This window comes from Armigeres subalbatus, chromosome 2, assembly GCF_024139115.2.
Source record: "Armigeres subalbatus isolate Guangzhou_Male chromosome 2, GZ_Asu_2, whole genome shotgun sequence".
NCBI lineage: Eukaryota > Metazoa > Arthropoda > Insecta > Diptera > Culicidae > Armigeres > Armigeres subalbatus.
The window spans coordinates 33346174-33370899 of record NC_085140.1 but is presented as its reverse complement, the minus strand read 5'-3'; the positions used below and the strand labels follow the sequence as shown (position 1 = coordinate 33370899).

General features: G+C 43.1%; 1 protein-coding gene and 1 long non-coding RNA gene across 4 annotated transcripts in view; one reads left to right on the top strand and one right to left on the bottom strand.

Annotated features, from left to right (window-relative positions):
* LOC134218433 (uncharacterized) overlaps positions 1 to 24726 on the top strand; it is a 914466-nt gene that overhangs the window by 213089 nt on the left and 676651 nt on the right. The window lies entirely within an intron of this gene.
* Positions 12940 to 13704, bottom strand: LOC134214214 (uncharacterized). Its single transcript, XR_009979706.1, has 2 exons — positions 13529 to 13704; positions 12940 to 13206 (listed from the first exon to the last, which is right to left on the bottom strand). It is a non-coding gene; the product is annotated as an uncharacterized LOC134214214 (long non-coding RNA).

Sequence of the window (24726 nt, the reverse complement as noted above, 5' to 3'; positions counted from 1 at the left end):
TTACACAACCTCACTTGATCAGTACCGTTGCTGATGAAGAATGTGTATAGCCGCCAGACATTCTAAATACTCACGCTCCTCTAATGTGGACGTGTACAATACACATGTGGAAGTATTGGCTTGAGAAATGGATTGCGAGTGATTTGACTATGCGTCCAATTTGGGAATCTCGAGCTCGTTCAGTAGCCGCTAGGTTGCGAAGGCCGACGGAGGTCCTTCGTAGCTTAGTTGGTTAAAGCACCAGTCTAGCGTACTGTAGGGTCATGGGTTCGAGTCCCATCGAAGGGAAAGTGGTTACCTCCAATACATTTTTCAAATCAATATCTTCCACATAACGTACATATTCACATATGAGTTTCCATAACATTGTAAATTAACGTCCAAGTCGGGTGGTTTAATCCCCGGAAATAGGCAATTAACTTTGATTGAACTAATGCTACAATTTGATTCTGATCATTTTTGGCGACATTTGATTTTTAGCTTGATTAAGGGTATATGGTATGTATTTTAAATTGGCGATCTATCTAAAAAAAAACACCAAACATCAACAATTTTAAGTATAACTGGTTGGATAACATATTTTATCATTAGGATATCATTATCCGTCATAATACATAATGAAATTATGGATTTCTTGGCGATTCCCATGTGCTACAAACAAAGAACACTGGAAATCTAACTTTTTATTCAAAGTAGTATAACTCTGGAGTTCGGACGAGTTCGGATAAGTTCTTGGCAGCAATAGAAGCGTGGAAAAGCTATCTTTCATTCTGTTCTGTTTCCAGAATTCTATTCTATTTTATTCACAACTAAAACTTAATTTTTAAATTTGAGAAAAATTATTAAACAACTCAAATAAACTTACATATTAGTTCATCATATGAACTAACATACCTCAAACTAGAAAGTCCATATTGAAAAGTCCATCAAAATAGTAAATAACGCTGCGAATAACTCATTTTATGAGCATATTGGAATGGAGAAAAACGCTATTAATTTTATTTAAAAAACAACAGACTTTCATCGACTATCTTTCAATGTAGACATACTTGTTGCGTCCTGAAAACCCCGCATGGTTATTCTATAAACTATATATTATGGAATGGAACTATATTTGTTTGGGTTTATTCGATTTCATAAATGTGGAGTGTAAATTGGAGTGTAGTTGTCACCCTATTTGGGTCATCCGTTTGTCAGCCCGTTATGCAGCCTTGTGGATTCATGTTTCCAAAATTGACTACATATTCGGAAAATTGACGCGATTCTAAATCGGCAGGATTCTCCAACGAATTTTACAAGCACTTCAACTTCAACACGTCTGCTGAAACCTTCAAAAATAGACTTCAAGTCAGTTGACATGGACCAGAAGCTGAGTCAATGTGCAGTCCATCATCCCAATAGTGGAGAATTTTTCTACCTTTCCTTTAATGCAATAATAATGCAATAACAGTACGAGACGAGACGCTATGGGTCAGATTTATATAGACAACAGTCTTCTTAGGTTTCATATTTTATTAATGATAAGTGAATGTTTGTAGTCCGTACATGAAATATTTTGTATTGTTTTATTTTGTCTTATTTTGTAATGATGCTAAACAGGTGTGGAGTATTTACGCCATATTCAGTTTGCTACAGGGGTAGTCGCTCAATATAGATTTTTTTCATCAGGCTTCATTATAGAACTGTGCTGAAATAAATACTAAATGAAGAGACAACTACTTGGCTCTACAACTTTACGATATCACCAACTAGTACTACCTCGTACTTTCGAAACAGGATCCTTAGTAGACGCTGCGTGGTCTTCCCAAAGGTTGGAGTGTATTGTTATCCAATTTGGAGCTCATCCAATGGATGATCATTGCACCCCTAACCTCAGCTTCCTCTCCTAACTACTTCCAGATTTCCAACCGCTGCTGTTTGAGTTCATTATCCAAGACATGGATAGGCACGACTTCTTCTCCACCGTCGGATACTTTGTTACTCGTAGAATATAGTACAGCTTCTCAAATTTGTCATGGTCCTCGTTGCAGTTATATTAATAGTCGATATTATCCAGCCTCGAGCTCGACTGCACTTTCCCATTTTGAACATCTGGGACGTTAGGAGTATTAAAAACCCGACAATGCGCTCTCGCTTTTGAAGCTTTTGTAGACTTTTTTGCATGCCTACCGGAGTACGGTCGTTATCGCACTTTGAATTTTGGCTTAGGAGTACGATTATATCCGTATGGTGTAAACAGCAATGTAAGCTAATTTACAGACAACTAATGACTAATGCACACACTCCAATAACAAACCCGGGAAGAAGGAAAATAAAGAATTTGCATGTTGTCTTGCAAAATATAGATTTCTAGAAAATATCTCGCCGATTACATGAATCGCATAAATCTTGCCGATTTACAAACAAAACTGTTATGAAAGCTAAATCATTTTGGATGTTCTTACTTGGCTGATTTCTTACCGTTCCATCTTCCATTATTTACATACCAAATGCTGGCATTGATTTTAAAACGTTAATATTTGATCTGAATTTAATGGTTAACTTGAATCGCGGATAAATATTTTCATTCTTTACTGCTACTGATTGCTCACCCGACTGTATGCTTTGACGTAATTGAATGCAACACACATAACTGTGCTTCGCACTTGCACCCACCCCACGCCCACAGAAGAAATATTTTGAAGCACTTGTTTGCGTCAAGTCATCCTCACCTGGTCCATCGAAACCCCTTTTGCCTAATCGGCACAACTCGTGTACCAAACGATGGCATTTGCGAGGAATAAACCTAACTGGAAAGGCCTCGTCCGAAAAAGAAGATATATTTAGGAAAACCCCACTCAGATCGTATCCACTTAATTACCCATCTGCCACCATTGCGATGATGATTCCATCGTGGTGGATGGACGAGAAGATTGATGCAACCCATCAACGCCAACGATCCACCTTCTCCCATCGCCACGGCGGGCGGCTTGCCATCGTGCAAGACAAGAACCGTTTTGTGGGTGAACGGCATGACGCGTCGGCTCAGTTCTCCAAACTCCGGTAGCCGCGCGGTCGCTCCTCCATGATGGGCTTCGTCTCCAGGTTTCTCAAGCCTCGGTGTTACGAATTTGAATAACAATGAAAATTGAGTTATAAACGGTTCGGCGCACATTTCGTTCTAGCTGTTTCGGCGCGGCCTGCCTGCCACCGACTGGCAGAGATGCGGATGGAAGCAAGGTGACGCTGCTGCCGGCTGGCATGGCGCTACGGTAAGGCCGTGGTTGACCAAATTCTACGCAGTTGACTGGAGTTGTTTTTCTTTGGAATGGAACAGTTTGGGACAATATGCTGAACGACGGCGATGGCGACGACGACGACGACGACAACAACGGGGAAGATACGAAGATGGCTTTGTGCGGACTTGCCGAAGAATGTCAGCTATTTAGGCGGCACTGCGAGGGGTTGATTATATTTTCCAGTGGGGGGCTCTCGATTAGTCATTAAGTAATCTGGCTGAGATGGGTCGGTTAGTTGAATGCCAGAATGTTTTTTTCTCAAACTTTACTTTAAGTGCTATTTCATCATTGTTCAAAACATATTGAGTGATCAGCATGGGAAATTAATAAATCACGTGCCGTGCAGAAGCAATCGGCATTGTTTGGCCCAACCTATTAGAAATAACGCATCAGTCGACTTGCTGAAATGGTGGAAGTCCTTCAAAGAAGTTAATGGTTTAATGTGTCTGTAGACTTACCGTGTCTATGAATAAATGGTTCAGGAGAGTTTCAATAAAATCGTGCCTTACCAGTGCATCCTTCACAGTTTTTTTATCTACTCCATTAATGGAATCAATGGTAGTAAAATTTTGAGTTCGCTGGAAAAATGTGCTACCAATATTAGTTTCTGAAATCTCGAAGTGTACCGTAAACTGGGGGGAAGATGATCATTGAGGTGAAAATGATCATTTGATGTGTCAGGCAAAAGCACCAATTTTTTTATGAAACGGTAGTCAACAATATTCTCCGTTTAAGTAATGTTACCGCTAGGTAGAAATCCGAGTTTTTCGATTATAATCATGAAAATGTATTTTGTGGAAGAAAGAGAGAGATAGTAAAAAATGACGCTATTTTCGTTTCAAATATTGACTTCGTAGACTTCTATACGTAGTAAATTCAACATTCATACAAATAACCTAGTGTATTTTGACCACTAGGTCATAATGATTTTAGAACAGCTGTCTTGATCAACTTCACCCCAAACCAGATTACTCAAAAAATGTATGATAATTTAATTTATTTTAATAAATGCGAGCGCATTTCAGAAAACTAAAGTTGCTGATTATTGCAACGTATAGCAGTACATGTTTTGAAAACATTTGTTTCGATTTAAAATGTGAACATACATTGTTATTGCATGTTTTGTCTTAAAAATGATCATCTTTCCCCCAGTTGACGGTACCATTTCATCTCTTATATCAATCATGTCCACATTTGTTTTCTTAATATATCACGATTTGATATTGATGGACTATTTTCGGTTTCGCGGGACAGAGTGGTTTCGAAATGAGGCTCCTGACCCTCTTGAAAGAAATCTTCCAAGGCTCTTGGAAGGAGGCTTCCAAGGCTCTTGGAAGGAGGCTTCCAAGGCTCTTGGAAGGAGAATTCCGAGCCTCTTGGAAGGAGGCTTCCGAGCCTCTTGGAAGGAGGCTTCCGAGCCTCTTGGAAGGAGACTTCCGAGCCTCTTGGAAGGAGGCTTCCGAGCCTCTTGGAAGGAGGCTTCCGAGCCTCTTGGAAGGAGGCTTCCGAGCCTCTTGGAAGGAGGCTTCCGAGCCTCTTGGAAGGAGGCTTCCGGGCCTCTGTGGAGGAGGCTTCCGGGCCTCTTGGTAGGCGGCTACCGAGCCTCTTGGAAGGAGGCTTCCGAGCATCTTGGACGGAGGCTTCTGAGCCTCTTGGAAGGAGGCTTCCAGAGCCTCTTGGAGGAGGCTTCCAGAGCGTCTTGGGAGGAGGCTTCCGAGCCTCTTGGAAGGAGGCTTCCGAGCCGCTGGGAGGGGGGCTGCAGAGCCGCGTGGGAGGTGGCTGCCGGGCCTCTTCGAAGGAGGCTTCCGAGCCTCTTGGAAGGAGGCTTCCGAGCCTCTTGGAAGGAGGCTTCCTGCCTCTTGGAAGGAGGCTTGAGGCCTCTTGGAAGGAGGCTTCCGAGCCTCTTGGAAGGAGGCTTCCGAGCCTCTTGGAGGAGGCTTCCAGGCCTCTTGGAAGGAGGCTCTGAGCCTCTTGGAAGGAGGCTTCCGAGCCTCTTGGAAGGAGGCTTCCGAGCCTCTTGGAAGGAGGCTTCCAGAGCCTCTTGAAAGAGGCCTGAGCCTCTTGGAAGGAGGCTTCCGAGCCTCTTGGAAGGAGGCTTCCTGAGCCTCTTGAAGGAGGCTTCCGAGCCTCTTGAAAGGAGGCTTCCAGGCCTCTTGAAAGGAGGCTTCTGAGCCTCTTGAAGGAGGCCTGAGCCTCTTGGAAAGGAGGCTTCTGAGCCTCTTGAAAGGAGGCTTCCGAGCCTCTTGAAAGGAGGCTTCCGAGCCTCTTGAAAGGAGGCTTCCAGGCCTCTTGAAAGGAGGCTCTGAGCCTCTTGAAAGGAGGCTTCTGAGCCTCTTGAAAGGAGGCTTCTGAGCTCTTGAAAGGAGGCTTGAGCCTCTTGAAAGGAGGCTGAGCCTCTTGAAAGGAGGCTGAGCCTCTTGAAAGGAGGCTTCCAGGCCTCTTGAGGGCTTCCAGGCCTCTTGAAAGGAGGCTTCTGAGCCTCTTGAAGGAGGCCTGAGCCTCTTGAAAGGAGGCTTCTGAGCCTCTTGAAAGGAGGCTTCTGAGCCTCTTGAAAGGAGGCTTCCGGGCCTCTTGAAAGGAGGCCTGAGCCTCTTGAAAGGAGGCTTCCTGAGCCTCTTGAAAGGAGGCTTCTGAGCCTCTTGAAGGAGGCCTGAGCCTCTTGAAAGGAGGCTCTGAGCCTCTTGAAAGGAGGCTTCCTGAGCCTCTTGAAAGGAGGCTTCCGGGCCTCTTGAAAGGAGGCTTCCTGAGCCTCTTGAAAGGAGGCTTCCAGGCCTCTTGAAAGGAGGCTGAGCCTCTTGAAGGAGGCTCTGAGCCTCTTGAAAGGAGGCTCTGAGGCCTCTTGAAAGGAGGCTGAGCCTCTTGAAAGGAGGCCTGAGCCTCTTGAAAGGAGGCTTCCAGCCTCTTGAAAGGAGGCTCTGAGCCTCTTGAAAGGAGGCTTCCGAGCCTCTTGAAAGGAGGCTTCCAGGCCTCTTGAAAGGAGGCTTCCGAGCCTCTTGAAAGGAGGCTTCCGAGGCCTCTTGAAAGGAGGCTTTGAGGCCTCTTGAAAGGAGGCTTCTGAGCCTCTTGAAAGGAGGCTTCTGAGCCTCTTGAAAGGAGGCTTCCGAGCCTCTTGAAAGGAGGCTTCCGAGCCTCTTGAAAGGAGGCTTCCGAGCCTCTTGAAAGGAGGCTGGGAGCCTGTTGAAAGGAGGCTTGAGCCTCTTGAAAGGAGGCTTTGAGGCCTCTTGAAAGGAGGCTTCCGAGGCCTCTTGAAAGGAGGCTTTCTGAGCCTCTTGAAAGGAGGCTTTGAGTCTTGAAAGGAGGCTTCTGAGCCTCTTGAAAGGAGGCTTCCTGAGCCTCTTGAAAGGAGGCTTCTGAGCCTCTTGAAAGGAGGCTTCTGAGCCTCTTGAAAGGAGGCTTCTGAGCTCTTGAAAGGAGGCTTGAGCCTCTTGAAAGGAGGCTTGAGGCCTCTTGAAGGGCTTTCCTGAGCCTCTTGAAAGGAGGCTTCCGAGCCTCTTGAAAGGAGGCTTGAGCCTCTTGAAAGGAGGCTTCTGAGCCTCTTGAAAGGAGGCTTGAGCCTCTTGAAAGGAGGCTTCTGAGCCTCTTGAAAGGAGGCTTCTGAGCCTCTTGAAAGGAGGCTTCCGAGCCTCTTGAAAGGAGGCTTCTGAGCCTCTTGAAGGAGGCTTGAGCCTCTTGAAAGGAGGCTTCTGAGCCTCTTGAAAGGAGGCTCTGAGCTCTTGAAAGGAGGCTTCTGAGGCCTCTTGAAAGGAGGCTTCTGAGCCTCTTGAAAGGAGGCTTCCGAGCCTCTTGAAAGGAGGCTCTGAGCCTCTTGAAAGGAGGCTTCCAGGCCTCTTGAAAGGAGGCTTCCAGGCCTCTTGAAAGGAGGCTTCTGAGGCCTCTTGAAAGGAGGCTGAGCCTCTTGAAAGGAGGCTTCCAGGCCTCTTGAAAGGAGGCTTCTGAGCCTCTTGAAAGGAGGCTTCTGAGCCTCTTGAAAGGAGGCTTCTGAGCCTCTTGAAAGGAGGCTCTGGAGCTCTTGAAAGGAGGCTCTGAGCCTCTTGAAAGGAGGCTTCCTGAGCCTCTTGAAAGGAGGCTTCCGAGCCTCTTGAAAGGAGGCTCTGAGCCTCTTGAAAGGAGGCTCTGAGCCTCTTGAAAGGAGGCTTCTGAGCCTCTTGAAAGGAGGCTTCCAGGCCTCTTGAAGGAGGCTTCCGAGCCTCTTGAAAGGAGGCTTGAGCCTCTTGAAAGGAGGCTTCCGAGCCTCTTGAAAGGAGGCTCTGAGCTCTTGAAAGGAGGCTGAGCCTCTTGAAAGGAGGCTTCCTGAGCCTCTTGAAAGGAGGCTGAGTCTTGAAAGGAGGCTTGAGCTGGGCCTCTTGAAAGGAGGCTTCTGAGCCTCTTGAAAGGAGGCTTCTGAGCCTCTTGAAAGGAGGCTTCCTGAGCCTCTTGAAAGGAGGCTTGAGCCTCTTGAAAGGAGGCTCTGAGCCTCTTGAAAGGAGGCTTCCTGAGCCTCTTGAAAGGAGGCTCTGAGCCTCTTGAAAGGAGGCTTCTGAGCCTCTTGAAAGGAGGCTTCCTGAGCCTCTTGAAAGGAGGCTTCTGAGCCTCTTGAAAGGAGGCTTCTGAGCCTCTTGAAAGGAGGCTTCCTGAGCCTCTTGAAAGGAGGCCTGAGCCTCTTGAAGGAGGCTTCCGAGCCTCTTGAAAGGAGGCTCTGAGCCTCTTGAAAGGAGGCTTCCGAGCCTCTTGAAAGGAGGCTTCCTGAGCCTCTTGAAAGGAGGCTCTGAGCCTCTTGAAAGGAGGCTCTGAGCCTCTTGAAAGGAGGCTTCCAGGCCTCTTGAAAGGAGGCTTCTGAGCCTCTTGAAAGGAGGCCTGAGCCTCTTGAAAGGAGGCTTGAGCCTCTTGAAAGGAGGCCTGAGCCTCTTGAAAGGAGGCCTGAGCCTCTTGAAAGGAGGCTTCCTGGCCTCTTGAAAGGAGGCTTCCGGGCCTCTTGAAAGGAGGCTTCTGAGCCTCTTGAAAGGAGGCTCTGGAGCCTCTTGAAAGGAGGCTTCGAGCCTCTTGAAGGAGGCTTGAGCCTCTTGAAAGGAGGCTGGAGCCTCTTGAAAGGAGGCTTCCTGAGCTCTTGAAAGGAGGCTCTGAGCCTCTTGAAAGGAGGCTTCTGAGCCTCTTGAAGGAAGGAGGCTCTGAGCCTCTTGAAAGGAGGCCTGAGCCTCTTGAAAGGAGGCTTCCTGAGCCTCTTGAAAGGAGGCTCTGAGCCTCTTGAAAGGAGGCTTCCTGAGCCTCTTGAAAGGAGGCTTCTGAGCCTCTTGAAAGGAGGCTGGAGCCTCTTGAAAGGAGGCTGGAGCCTCTTGAAAGGAGGCTTCCGAGCCTCTTGAAAGGAGGCTTCCTGAGCCTCTTGAAAGGAGGCTTCCTGAGCCTCTTGAAAGGAGGCTTCTGAGCCTCTTGAAAGGAGGCTTCCAGGCCTCTTGAAAGGAGGCTGGAGCCTCTTGAAGGAGGCTGGGGCCTCTTGAAAGGAGGCTTCCTGAGCCTCTTGAAAGGAGGCTTCTGAGCCTCTTGAAAGGAGGCTTCCAGGCCTCTTGAAAGGAGGCTTCTGAGCCTCTTGAAAGGAGGCTGGGCCTCTTGAAAGGAGGCTTCTGAGCCTCTTGAAAGGAGGCTTCCTGAGCCTCTTGAAAGGAGGCTTCCAGGCCTCTTGAAAGGAGGCTTCCGAGCCTCTTGAAAGGAGGCTTCCGGGCCTCTTGAAAGGAGGCTTCTGAGCCTCTTGAAAGGAGGCTTCCAGGCCTCTTGAAAGGAGGCTCTGAGCCTCTTGAAAGGAGGCTTCCGAGCCTCTTGAAAGGAGGCTTCCAGGCCTCTTGAAAGGAGGCTTCTGAGCCTCTTGAAAGGAGGCTCTGAGCCTCTTGAAAGGAGGCTTCTGAGCCTCTTGAAAGGAGGCTTCCGAGCCTCTTGAAAGGAGGCTTCCTGAGCCTCTTGAAAGGAGGCTCTGAGCCTCTTGAAAGGAGGCTTCCTGAGCCTCTTGAAAGGAGGCTTCTGAGCCTCTTGAAAGGAGGCTCTGAGCCTCTTGAAAGGAGGCTTCCAGGCCTCTTGAAAGGAGGCTTCTGAGCCTCTTGAAAGGAGGCTTCCAGGCCTCTTGAAAGGAGGCTTCCGAGCCTCTTGAAAGGAGGCTTCTGAGCCTCTTGAAAGGAGGCTTCCAGGCCTCTTGAAAGGAGGCTTCCGAGCCTCTTGAAAGGAGGCTTCCAGGCCTCTTGAAAGGAGGCTTCCAGGCCTCTTGAAAGGAGGCTTCCAGGCCTCTTGAAAGGAGGCTTGAGCCTCTTGAAAGGAGGCTTCCGGGCCTCTTGAAAGGAGGCTTCCAGGCCTCTTGAAAGGAGGCTTCCAGAGCCTCTTGAAAGGAGGCTCTGAGCCTCTTGAAAGGAGGCTTCTGAGCCTCTTGAAAGGAGGCTTCCAGGCCTCTTGAAAGGAGGCTTCGAGCCTCTTGAAAGGAGGCTTCTGAGCCTCTTGAAAGGAGGCTTCCGAGCCTCTTGAAGGGCTGAGGCCTCTTGAAGGAGGCTTCCAGGCCTCTTGAAAGGAGGCTTGAGCCTCTTGAAAGGAGGCTGAGCCTCTTGAAGGAGGCTTCCGGGCCTCTTGAAAGGAGGCTTCCAGGCCTCTTGAAAGGAGGCTTCCAGGCCTCTTGAAAGGAGGCTCTGAGCCTCTTGAAAGGAGGCTTCCAGGCCTCTTGAAGGAGGCTTCCAGGCCTCTTGAAAGGAGGCTTCTGAGCCTCTTGAAAGGAGGCTTCCAGGCCTCTTGAAAGGAGGCTTCCAAGCCTCTTGAAAGGAGGCTTGGCCTCTTGAAGGAGGCTGAGCCTCTTGAAAGGAGGCTCTGAGCCTCTTGAAAGGAGGCTTCCGAGCCTCTTGAAAGGAGGCTTCCTGAGCCTCTTGAAAGGAGGCTTCCGGGCCTCTTGAAAGGAGGCTTCCAGGCCTCTTGAAAGGAGGCTGAGCCTCTTGAAGGAGGCTGGAGCCTCTTGAAAGGAGGCTGAGCCTCTTGAAAGGAGGCTTCCAGGCCTCTTGAAAGGAGGCTTCCAGCCTCTTGAAGGAGGCTCTGAGCCTCTTGAAAGGAGGCTTCCAGCCTCTTGAAAGGAGGCTTGAGCCTCTTGAAAGGAGGCTTCTGAGCCTCTTGAAAGGAGGCTTCCTGAGCCTCTTGAAAGGAGGCTTCCTGAGCCTCTTGACAGGAGGCTTCTGAGCCTCTTGACAGGAGGCTTCTGAGCCTCTTGACAGGAGGCCTGAGCCTCTTGACAGGAGGCTTCCAGGCCTCTTGACAGGAGGCTTCCGAGACTCTTGAAAGGAGGCTTCCGAGCCTCTTGACAGGAGGCTTCCACGCCTATTGAAGGAGGCTTCCGAGGCCTCTTGAAAGGAGGCTTCCGAGCCTCTTGAAAGGAGGCTTCCGAGCCTCTTGAAAGGAGGCTTCCGGGCCTCTTGAAAGGAGGCTTCCGGGCCTCTTGAAAGGAGGCTTCCGAGCCTCTTGATAGGAGGCTTCCGAGCCTCTTGAAAGGAGGCTTCCGAGCCTCTTGAAAGGAGGCTTCCGAGCCTCTTGAAAGGAGGCTTCCGAGCCTCTTGAAAGGAGGCTTCCGCTTTTGGACCTAAAACAGTTTCACAACAATTAACCCTCTAACGCTCAAGACCTTCCTTAGACGGGTTACATTGATATTTTTTTGTAGTTTTCAACTGTTCAGATTTCAAAAAGTGTCTGATGTCTCATTCAATAAAAATCTATAGTGGTGGATAGTACAATCTAAAATATTTAACCAATTTGAAGAACTCACGAATAAAAAATTTCATTTGCTAAAAAAGTGTTCAGATCGATTTTTTTAAAGTAAAATAGTTATTTTTAGCGACATAAAAGCTTCTCAAATAAACGAATGATTAAAAAGTAGTTTTTTTTATCTAATTCAGTTCTTTTTCATATTTCAGGTAACTACAGTACGTTCCGTTTGGATCACGTAACCACGGAGTAAGGTATGGAACTTCCATCTGTAGGGCTGCACTTGTTTGAATTCGGTACACTTTTGCAATTCTTCTTAAACCTTGCCCAGTGTTGTACCGTGAAGCTGGACGGTATTGCACCTTCCAAAAAAATGCCTTCTCATTCGAAACAGCACCCAAGCATGAAAATCTTTTACGCCTTCACGCTCACCGAACCACAACTCGCAAGCCGAATCAATCAGATAAGCAGCTGCAATCACAGGTTTCAAAAAGTGTATGCTGCCACTGCCACCAATAATAGCAAAGGAAGGAGAAACAACTCCAAGTGCTGAAATCATCCTCTGCGGGCGGCAGGCATATTATCGGCCATGCGCGATAGGATGGTTCATAGAATTAATCTGATACTGATTCTGTTAGTGAATTGAATGCAGACGATTTTGCAGTGTACCATAGAGTAGGCTGAATTTGATTTTGTTACATCTTTCACTTTATGGTCAGCTGTCGGATATTCATGTCAACTGAGCTCTGTAGAGATGTGTAAAAAGGGACAAATTTCGATTATACTAACGGTTTGGCAGAGAAAAATCGTTTTTTGAATCGATCCAACTAAAGTGTGAACTACTGTACCTAATTGAGAAAACGCAAAAAGTAGCCAACGCAAATACCCACGTAATGTGGATATCTCATCTGTACATCATCTCTAAATCATTTTCACACAAATTGCCAAACAAATGAATTGAATTCGCCATCAATCTTCTCCGCTGGTTGTTTCATACCATTTTTCCGTCCAATCTCTCCGGTTGATGCATGCGGAGAGAACCCACTCGATACTCGTCGTCGTCGTCGTGATAAATGTTCGTCTATCGGAAAATGACGTATTGCACACTGTTTTCGCTAAGGTTGGCGGGGTCGGTCGGTTCAAATGACGCGACTGACTATCGTGAATAGTTTGAAGTTCCAAGCAGGGTGTGTGTGTGATTTTGCAATTACATATTGTAAGCAGATGAGATGCACCAAGATTTGCGCCCCGGCGATGTGCATTCCAATGTGCACTTCTCGGCGGACTGAAAAGGTGGTACGGGCTTTGCAGCAAAAACCGGCGAATTTGTATCTAAATCATCTGTTTGCGTAATCACGATTGATTACAGTCCTTTAAGACGACAGACAGTGCAAAGACGAAGCAATTTGGAAATCAATGGAGATGGGTTTATGAAACATTTGGAAGCAAGGGAACGAAAATGAATTGCTTCGATGTAGGGGAAACTGGGGTAATATGCACCCCCGGGGCAAAACGACCCTTTGGCATTTTTAAGTGCATTTTCGGCAGTTTTTCGAGAGTATTTACCACAGCGCATGTAGTTCGGATCTCGAACTACTAATCCAGTAGTAAACATTCTTGAAAATATTCCTGGAACACTGCTAAAAATACCAAAAGGTCGTTTTGCCCCGGGGGTGCATATTACCCCAGTTTACCCTACATATACCTTTGTGTGGAATTTAAGATATCTTAGAAATCATTTAATATGAATTAAAGAGCTCGTGTTATTTCGGAGCGCATAAAGATCACAAAAAAAGAAGACTTCAGATCAGCTGCTGGATCGTATGCCGCAAATATTCAAATTTCCACAGAGAAGAATAACATGTTTTCTCGTCGTTATGATTGTAAACTTAGGTATGACAAAAAAGTGTTGAAACCACCAATACCGAGGGACGAACGGGTGGTTCACGGCTATAAAAATAACGCAAAAGTGTAGGATATTATTCAAATGATCTTGCAATATTACTTTATTCCAGATAAGATATAAAAACGGCACAATTATATTAATTTATCATTTGATCAAATTCTGTCCGGCTTATTTTTTTGCACCTGATTGTTTTCCGTAATTGTTTCCTGATTTTGCCTGATTCACTGCATCTTTCACTATGGAAGCTCTAGCTCCACCCTGAGCCGGGTTTCCATAAACGGCTGCCCTAATAGCCTCTCCACGAAGTTGTTCATTTTTGTTCGGCATGATTATCTAAAATAAAAATTAAAAATGATTTACGACCCACGATTCATCACTTTGCCAAAATCAATTAGTGTGGAAAGAAAAATAAAGAAAAAATTAACAAGATATTGTTAATGTCCAGTCATAAATTAGTACTAAGTTGTATGTCTAACTTTATAGTAAACATTAGCAGAAATTTAAAAAAATCTCATATCTTGTTCCTAATAAAAAATGGCTGAAACATAATTCCAAATTTGATAAAATCTGCCTTATGCAACACTGTCGTGTGCACGTGCATCATACGTTACGAAATTTGGTTTTTAATCAACAATAAAGCATAACAATGGCTTACCAAAAAATAATTCCTTATGGAATAGTTACGGCGTTGATCTATGGTTTGAAACTGCTGCTACACACGAAGATAACTGATGCAGTTTTCTGTGCAAGCCCCTCCTTATATAGGCCATGGAATATAGATGGTGAGTTCCCTTTTGGGGCTTTCCTTAGTCTGGCTGCACGACAATAAAGCACGACCATGCTGAAGATGACTGGGTTCGATTTCTGGTTCGGGTCAGTGAAATTGTGGAACGAAAATTTTCTCAACTAGTTCCTGCCTTATGGACACTGAACCGTGAGCCAACATTGTTCCAGTGGGGGAGGTGTTGTCATACAAAAAGAAGAAGAAGAATAATAAGATAAAGAAGAAGAAGAGCTTTTATCGTTTTGAGAATCGGCCATTAACAAACTGCTGATCAGGGACATTTGCACTCTTCGAATTTCAAACACGATCGCTCAACCGGACCGGTCATTAAGTTCGCGTGGGTCGAGTGGGGTTAACGATTCGACGAAATGAATCTTTGTTTACAATACATTTCCTCTGAAATTCCACTCCGGAATTCATGGATATATTGCATTATTTCCGTGCCATCATGTAAGTTTGAATAGTTCTCAAAAAATGGGTAGAACCAATTAGTTCGATGAATTAAGCATTTTCGTTCATTGAAATCTTTCGTATATATTTTTTCTGGGTTACCGGTGGACTGCTAAATTCGGGAAAATCTTGGGAATTTAAAAACACAAGGGAGATATTGATATTATCAAATGGATAATGGATCCATAAATAGACTTCCGGATTATCTAATCCAGCGCGTATTTAGTTTTTTTTTAATGAAATTAGAGTGCAAATTGAAACAATCTCACCAAATCTGTAGCATCAGCAACTATCTGGGAATCGGCTTCGTAGCGCATATAGAAGATACGCCAACACGTGAATTCACTTTCCAACGCGACCCTCAGTCAGCAACGCTGCATCCGACCTGTGGTTAATTCCAAATACCAAATTGCACTACTTAAGTGCTCAGAACAAAAACACAAGCGTCAAAACGGACTTCAACCGTAGACGGACTTTATCAAACGAAAACCGAACTCTGTTCATTTTGAATGTAACGCAGTGTTGACCTCGTTGGAACAGCTTCCAGGAGGCGTCTATTTTCTCCAGCACAGAACTTCCCGATCACAATCTCGCAATGCATATTCCCGAAAAACACATAACAATAATGCATAGAAATCCTAACACACAAATCTCCGGCCATTTACTAAACGAAAACACATCCACCCGCGAGCACGGCACACTTCGGTTTTTCAAAAGGTCAAAGGGACTAAAAGTTCAATACAAAATTTTCAAAACTACTTATCTGCTTTTGTAAACAAAGATTCAAACGACGATTTGGCGAATCTGACAACTCTCCCACGCAAACTAACACCATCAATAGGTAGGTGAAGGTTTCCGCTACCTGCTGATGGTGTTAGTTTGCGTGGGAGAGCTGTCAGATTCGTCAAATCGTCGTTTGAATCTTTGTTTACAAAAGCAGATAAGTCGTTTTGAAAATTTTGTCTTGAGTTGAAACAAAAAAATATGAGACAAAAGGTCGAAGGACACAAGGTCGAAAGAACAAAAGATGGATATATTACGGAGAAAAAGAAAAAATTTGGATTTGGAATTTTCCAACATTCCAAATTTTTCTTGCAAGGCGTAATAACGTACAACTGACCTGCGCGCGCGAGAAGCATCTTTCTTGTAATCAATAAAGTAAGCCCATTAGTCCCGCCTCTTTGTTATCGGTATGAATGCAAATATTATTTGCAACCATAACACTCTTCAAAGGGGCGTGGCTATATGTTTTACTTTATTGCTTACATAAAAGCTGCTTTCCCACGCGCGTGAGCCATTTCGTTCAACATATCGCGGAGAGGGTATAACCGTCAGCCTTACTGACCTTCCCGTTTTTTTTTTTTTTTTTTAACTAATTTTATTTGCTAATTATCTAATACATGCATTCATCTCTTAGACTAGGTGTTCCGTGTTTTCTTAACACTATCATCCTTATTTGCTATGTTACGCTTTTAGTTATTATTAATACATTTCAATTGCCTCTGGCAGTTAGAATTTTTTCCTCTGGTTGAATTGAACCATGTAGGAATTACAATGTTTTGAGCATGAGCATGAGCATGAGCATGAGCATGATTGACCGCCCACGGTTGCTACTCCGTTATTGCCAGGTCAGCTGTAATTACACAGAGAACCAACAGATGAAGTTTGGGACTAACAACATCTTCAATGTGTAAGAACTGGTGACCCAAAAATAAGCAATACCAGCGCCGGCCGTGTCCGAATGCAGGTCAATTGAGGAATGGGTAGGAAAATGTTGACATGATTCTCGCTTTGATAGAAGCCGACGAGTCATCTGCACTTCCACGAGAAATCACTGGGATGTTGGATATATGGGGTAGGGAGTGTGGCAGGGTTCGTTTTGGTAAACGGTATGCCGTGTATAGCGTGTAGTTTGATCGATAAAAACAAAACTAATAATTTTAATTTAAAGCCGCACAAAGCAGAACAAAATTTCGGTGACCGGCTGATCGTTCTGCCTACCGCACAAAGCAGAACAAAGTTTCGATGACCGGCCGATCGTTCTGCTCCCCGAAGAACACATGTCTGGACGCGATCTAAATTTTAACTTTCTAATTAATTTACTTACTCGCACTGCGCAGAACAATATTTCGGTGACCGATCGATCGTTTACCGCACAAAGCAGAACACAATTTTGATGACCGGCTGATCGTTCTGCTTAATGAAGAAAACATGGACGCGATTTGCGATCCTTTTACGTCCTACAAAACACGAACAAACCTGCACTGATTGTTCCACTTTATTATTAATTTACCCACCCGCACAACAGAACCGGACATTAAGATAATCGCGCGATCATTTTATGTCCAATACAAAGCACAAAAAAAACTGATTTTTTCATTTTCCTATATTTGTACCTCACCAGCACTGCAGAATCGGACATTTCGATAACCACGCGGTTGTTCTGCGTCCAACATGAAAAAGCTTGCGCTCGCATGTTACATCGAGAAAATTAAGAAAAAATAAATAAATAAATAAAAGAGTGGAGATCATGTGTGTCCAATTTCTCCTAATATATGAAGTGAATAATAAAAATATAACAGAAAGACATGTATTGCTCTTTTCACAATTGTTTAGCTTTATGTGATAATCCTTCTCTCCCCGTTTTCGAACTTCGCACTGTCAACCGCTTTGAGACGATGATGAAAACAAACTCGACTCATACAAAAAATTTGGAGTTTTAATACAAAAAGTGTGACGAAGGGGGGGAGGGGGGGTTGAAAATCGCCAATTTTTGCGTGACGTACTTTATGGATCTTCCCTCACCACAAATTTTCGCGAAAAGTGAATAAGGAGTAAAAAAGAAGAAACGAAAATAAAATCATCAGGAAAGCCGATTTTCGTTTATCTCCCAGGTTCATTCTAGAGAAAAGAGGAGTAAACTTCATACCAATATTCTTTCAGATCAGTTTGTTAATCGTAATAATCATGTGAAGGTAACTGTTTGCAGAGTGCAAAAACAGCACAACTTGAGTAAAATGGATTTAAAATTACTACCAGGCCAATCATTTTATATTGTGACAGACTGCAGTAATTGCTTAGAGTTTAGGTTTGCTTTTTGTGCAGAAGGTTATTTGGCAATGGATATTAAGTTGTGAACTGACAGTGACACAGAAATTGTACATAGATCAACGCTTAAAGATACGAGTTTTGATGAATATTCATTGGATCAGGAATAAGGTTTTTTTTTGCGACTTGATTCAGATAACCGTCAGCGTCACTACTCGATATTTGTGCTAGAGTGTTAAGCTGCTAATAAGGACAAGTTGGTGTTCTAGCACACTGTGGAACCAAATACTAAAATACAAGATGGCTGAATCGTGAATTTGTCAGATTGAAACACCTAGTGGTGTATTCATCTTGGACCAAACTAATCGACAAGTTTATTTGAGATAAAAGAACTATTCTTTTTTCTCTAGATTACTCAAAATATCCTCAGCATAGAACTTTGGATTTTGTAGTCGGTTTGTTAATAAGCCCTATATCAAATAAAATTGTTCTGTTTTTTATACCGTTGGCTGGGGCCAACTGCATGCTCATTTCTTTTTCTGATTTATCCCATATTTCTGATCGACATATGAGCTATTAGGAAATCATAACAGTTGAAATTGTTTGACAATTTTCATCGAAAAATACTATTTTCTAACGAAACAGAATTGGCTCAGATTAGTTTACAGTAGTTTACCTAGTTTAAAGTATTAATAGAATAGAATAAATCAATTTGCAGTATATTCGGCAAAGATGCGATTTTATCGAACGAATTGTATATTCAATTACTGAATTTCGAAAAAAAAGGACAAAAAAATGATGGTGTTCTTACACATGTTTCGGTAAATATTTATCGATATCCGGTAGGATGTAACATCTCTACCGAACATAAGATTGTTTCGTATTTTTTACCAGCGTTTTTTATCAAATGAATCCCGAGCAGGAGAAATTGGCTCAATAATACCAAATTTTGTTATTGATACCATACTCTGTTGTGAACTAGTCCTGCATAAGAGGTAAAACACCAAAGGAACAACACCAAAAACCTACATGCACAATACCTGAGCCATAACATAATCAGTTATTAAATTTTATTTCAATACCAAATGCATAACCAAATATTATTCGTTTGGTATTGAAATACCTAAGCCTCGAGTATTCCGCATATAAGCCCCCGGCATTATTCCCCGGTATCCCACATCTCATGCAATGCTAGTTCATACCAATTTCTGTTATCGAGGTCAACGCTCCTGCTCGGGAATAGGCTACGTCAGAGGTTCCCAAACTGTGGGTCGCGACCCCCAGGGGGGTCGTGGGCTGTTCAGTGGTGGGTCGCGAAAGACAAATCTTAATTCATAATTTTGTTACTATTTTGTTCAACAAATCTATTCCATAGTTTGAATTAGGATCTAAGTAATGATTGGATGATTAAAGAACAACAAACCTGACGAGGTCAACGGCCTTTTCTTTTGTTATACGATATTTGGGCAATTAGAAAGAAACCAATCCTAATCCAATTCGAATCCAATCTAAATCAAATCCAAATCTATTTAAAATCCAATTCAAATCTAATTCAAATGTTATTCTCATCAAATCGAAATCCAATTCAAAACCAATCTGAATAAATTTCAAATCCAATCCAAATCCAACCCAAATTCAATTCAAATCCCATCCAAATCCAATTCACATCCAATTAAAAAAATGACAAAATTTTGACAAATACAATGATGGGATAAAAAGCAATTTATTATGATTTGTCCAATCTAACGCGAACTCATTTTTATCTAATTTCACAAAATCAATACATTTGGTAACTGGTGGGTCGCAAGCAATATGGGATTCTGCTAGGTGGGTCGCATATCCAGAAGTTTGGGAACCTCTGGGCTACGTTATATATTTTAAATGTGTATCAGGCATCAATAATGATGCGTAAGGTAATAACTGGAGCGTTCTTACCAATTTCGTCTGCCCATCATCTTACTTTCGCGTCGATCGAAGAGATCGTGACGGCGCTATTGATCCTCGAAACAAACAGCAGTGGGCGATCATCTGATAAGTATCATGCGCGGCTTCACCACTCTTCGGCGTATTGCTCCCTCTTCTCTCTCCGTATCAATCTAAATCGAAGCCGTACCGTATCCATAACTCCGCCGGACGAACATACTCCATGAACATCAGCAATCAGATTTTAGGATTTTGACTTCCCGACCAGGTATCTCGTCCATGATTTGAATTATCTTGAATATTTACTTCTTGGGAAAATCTGATATTCTTGCATTTCATTTTATGAATGAAAAAATCCAACAATTTTTTTGACGCGGAAAAAAATCAACTTTTCATGTAGGAATTACAATGTTTTCAACTTAAACTAAACTTAACCTATTTTATACTAAGGGTACAAGGAGATAATCGTTGCAATAGAAGATTGCAACGATTTTTGTCTAAAATTGGAAATTATTTTGTTGGACATTTGTTGCAATGTATCAATATTAGAAATTCTATGAAGTTCATTGGTACTATACCACGGAGGCAACTTCAGAATCATTTTCAAAATTTTATTTTGAATCCTCTGGAGTGCCTTCTTTCTGGTATTGCAGCAACTAGCCCATATTGGCACAGCATACAAACATGATTAATTATTTTAGAGCGTCTTAGGGGAAATGCTACAAGGTTAAAAGACTACAAACATGGCAGGTCTAAAAATTTGTTTGTAAATCAAAAGTTTGTTCTTAAGACAAAGTTTTGATTTTCTGTTTATAAGTGGATATAGGCACTTAATATATTTGTTACATTTGGCTTGAAGGCCTTCAATGTGATTTTTAAAAGTTAATTTTTGATCTAGCAGAAGTCCTAAATATTTAGCTTCGCTAGACCAATTAATTGGAACCCCATTCATAGTGACAATATGTCTGCTAGAAGGTTTCAAATAAGAAGCTCTCGGCTTATGTGGGAAAATTATAAGCTGAGTTTTGGAAGCATTCAGGAAATTTTCCATTTTGCAAGTAAGTGGAGAAAATATCCAAACTTTTTTGCAATCTACTACAAATGACACGAAGGCTACGCCCTTTGGCTGAGAGACCCGTGTCATCTGCAAACAAAGATTTTTGACACCCTGGTGGTAAATCAGGTAAGTCAGAAGTAAAAATGTTATACAAAATGGGCCCCAGTATGCTGCCTTGGGGGACACCAGTTCTTACAGGTTATCTATCAGATTTAGAATTCTGATAGTTCACCTGCAGTGAGCGATCTGATAAATAATTTTGGATCAGTTTAATGATGTACAGAGGAAAATTAAAATTCATCAATTTTACAATCAAACCTTCATGCCAAACACTGTCAAATGCTTTCTCTATATCAAGAAGAGCAACTCCAGTCGAATATCCTTCAGATTTGTTGAGCCGAATTAAGTTCGTAACTCTTAATAACTGATGAGTGGTTGAATGCCCATGGCGAAAACCAAATTGCTCATCAGCAAAAATAGAATTGTCATTAATATGAACCATCATTCTATTTAAAATAATCTTTTCAAACAGTTTGCTTATTGAAGAAAGCAAACTGATTGGGCGATAACTAGAAGCCTCAGCTGGATTTTTGTCCGGCTTCAAAATTGGAACAACTTTGGCGTTTTTCCATTTATCTGGAAAGTATGCCAATTGAAAACATTTGTTAAATAAATTAACCAAAAAGGAAGTTTTTTGATAAGTATGTTTTAAAAATGCCATCATCACCCGGTGCTTTCATATTTTTAGATTTTCCAGTAATAGATCTCACTTCATCCAAATGAGTTCCCAACGAAGGGTCAAAAACATCTTGATTGAGAATGCCTTCGAAGCTCCGTGTAACCTAATCCTCAATTGGACTAGTGAGACCCAGACTAAAATTATGAGCACTCTCGAACTGCTGAGCAAGTTTTTGAGCCTTTCCGCCATTTGTTAATAAAATTTTATTTCCCTCTTTAAGCGCTGGAATTGGCTTTTGAGATTTCTTAAGAATTTTCGTTAAATTCCAAAAGGGTTTCGAACTGGGATCCAACTTCGAGACATTATTCTCAAAGTTGGTATTTGTCAGAATAGCGAAACGTTTTTTAATTTCATTTTGCAAATCTCGCCAAATAACTTTCAACGCGGGATCGCGAACTCTTTGGTATTGCCTTCTTCTCACATTTTAAGACGGATCAGTAGCTGAAGATCGTCGTCAATAATAATGGAGTTGAATTTAATTTCACATTTCGAATTGCAATGCCTCTGGCTTCGACAATTAAATCTGTCAAAGATACGAGAGCATTATCAATATCACTTTTGGTATCGAGAGGAATATCAACATCAAAATTCCTATCGATATACGTTTTATATAAATCCCAATCAGCTCTATGATAATTAAAAGTAGAGCTGATTGGATTATAAATGGCTTCTTGTGATATTTCAAATGTCACAGGAAGGTGATCAGAGTCAAAGTCAGCATGAGTTACCAATTGGCTACACAGCTGACTTGAATCCGTTAAAACTAAATCAATTGTAGAAGGATTTCGACTGGAAGAAAAACAAGTTGGTCCATTGGGATATTGAATAGTATAATATCCCGCAGAACAATCTTCAAATAAAATTTTACCATTGGAATTGCTTTGAGCATTATTCCATGAACGGTGTTTGGCATTGAAGTCACCAATTACGAAGAATTTTGATTTGTTGCGAGTCAGAATTTGAAGATCAGCTTTCAACAAATTCTTTTGCTGCCCATTGCATTGAAAGGGCAAGTAGGCTGCAATGAAGGAAAATTGTCCAAAATTTGTTTCAACAGAAACTCCCAAGGTTCCAAAAACTTTGGTTTCAAACGAAGAAAATAATTTATGTTTGATACGTCTATTAATGACAATGGCGACCCCACCACAGGCGCTGTCAAGACGATCATTTCTGTAGATAAAATAGTTTGGATCTCTTTTAATGGAGAGTCCTGGTTTTAAATACGTTTCAGTTATAATGGCAATATGCACATTATGAACTGAAAGGAAGTTGAATAATTCATCTTCCTTACCCTTTAGAGAGCGGGCATTCCAATTTAGAACTTTCACACAATTATTTGGATCCATTGAAACGGATTTTTTGTGTGTACTTTATACCAACCTGATCAGCTTCAGGAATGGTATTTGCTTTGAACATTGCATCAATCATGTGATGCAATTGTTCAGTTAAAAAATCAAAATCGGAAGCAGTCATGCTACCTGAATCGGCAACATGACCATTATTTTCCGTTGGGACATGGGTATAAACCTCATTTTGAGAAGAGAAATTTTGTCTACCAGCAGCGATGTTTGCATACGTTGGTACATTGGAAAAATTGGAATTTACTGAAGTGCTTGCTACCCGTTGACGAGCGGCAAAATTTGTTTGAGAATTGTGGTGGGTATGAATTGCTCGACCGGTAACCGGTTTCGAAATTTGAGCGTTTGAAAAATTTCTACCCGTCGAATCTGGGATCCGATTGGAATTTCCCGTCATCAATTTTGAACGGGAATTCAAAACTTTTTTGCGTGAAGGGCATTACCAGAAATTGGATTTATGATTGCCCCCACAGTTTGCGCACTTAAATTTATTGGAATCTTCTCTCACAGGACATGCGCCCTTGGCGTGAGAGGTTCCACCACAAATCATGCATTTAGCATCCATGTGACAATGTTTGGTTCCATGACCCCACTTTTGGCACTTACGGCACTGGGTAGGGTTTTGGAAATTTCCCCCAGGCCTGCGGAAATGTTCCCATGTAACACGGACATGAGACATAATACAGGCCTTTTCCAAACTTTTCATATTATTTAGTTCACTTTTGTTAAAATGAACTAAATAAAATTCTTGAGAAGTGCCCCTCTGGGAAGTACCAGAATGGGATTTCTTTTTCATCTTAATTACTTGGACTGGTGAAAATCCAATTAATTGAGAAATTTCAATTTTAATCTCATCCAGTGATTTGTCATCACTGGGGAGACCTTTCAAGACGACTTTGAACAATCGCTCAGTTTTGTCGTCGTATGTGAAGAATTTATGGCGCTTCTCAGTTAAATAGTGAAGAAGACGTTTGCGATCGTCAAAGGATCCCGGCAAAACGCGGCAGTCACCCTTCCTAGCAATCTGAAATGAAACCTTGATCCCCTGAAGGTTACTCAAGATTTCATTCCGAAAGCCAGAAAACTCGGCAACAGATACCACAATTGGCGGAATCCTTTGTTTCTTCGCATGAATCGAATCACCTGGGCTAAAGGTAGATTCGATTTGCTCAATTTCATCATTAATCAAATCGAACTGATTGCTCAGTTCGATAGGAGAAGAATTATTTCCGATATTAGAGTTAGAAGGAATATCTGAATTCTCCAGCTTCCTTCTATTTTTTCCGCGCTTGGGCAGGATGGTCTTGAAACCTTGTTTCTTTGAAGGAAGTGGAGAATTCAGAGACTCCCCCTTCCTCTTGTTTTTGTTAATACTCATTGCTGAGCGTGGAGACGTGACCTTCTAAGAGGTTTTTTCCCAGAACGGTGTCCCTGCAGGATTACCACCGCTTGTCGGAATTTTACTTCCGCAAGCGGGTCCAACGTAAAACGAAGGCACGGGTCCTTGCAAAGATCGTAACGGGATCAGTGGGTACAAATAGCGCTAAGAAGCACCGTTGAAATTAAAATAGCTTCGGGTAGTATTAAAAACTTCCTTCCGCAAAGAGAGAAAGAACCGCACAGCACGAAAGCACGATGCGGTCTGACCTTCCCGGCTTAAAAGTGAGATGGCTTAAGCGCCACTCCCGAGGGAGACCATCCACCAATATTTGGGTTGCCCGACCGTTGAGACCTTTCAGGGGAAAAAGGCTCAGTTTTTAAATTTGGTCCGGGAAGTTAGATGGATGGCTGACTGAAACTGTCCGCTAAAAGAAACGCTACTAATGCGATTTGTGAATAAAATTACCCAGAAGCTAGTCTGTGGCGTGAATTAAATTGCCATGCGCATGAATATAATAGGTGGTGGGTACTCACAGACCTTTACATGGTGACGATGATGACGCCGCCGGATGAGCGGAAAGGGGGTGGCGGTGAATTCGCTGCTGCTCTCTCGTTCGGTGATGAAGCTCTGTTGCCGCCGGGGGGGGTAGGCGGATTGCCTTTCTGCTGCTGGTTGGCGGTCGGTTCACTCGATCATCGGAAACTTACTTTCTTTGTGCGCGACGCGACACGTGCGTCGAGGTTTCCCTAGTCGTCACTAGGGGAACGGAAATAACGATTGCGCTGTTGATACGTCCTGCCTAGGGAGCGTAGAAAAACGGAAGCGTCCCACGTCCGGCGTGCCCCGGGAAAACTTCTGAGCCTGATGGTGGGATCAGAAATGGCCACTGGCGTTCGGTTGTGAGGTTGCGGACGGTTGAACGGCTTGGCAAGAAACCTTCAATTGCACAAAGCCACACACGATAACACATCGCCTATTAACAATCGCACACACAATGACTTGTTCTACAAACTTTGAAAAGACAGCACGGCGCGAGAACTTTGGGCCACTACTGCCTCTTCCACGGATCAGTTCGAAGTGAACTTGATCAACTTGGGAATCCTCAGATTAACC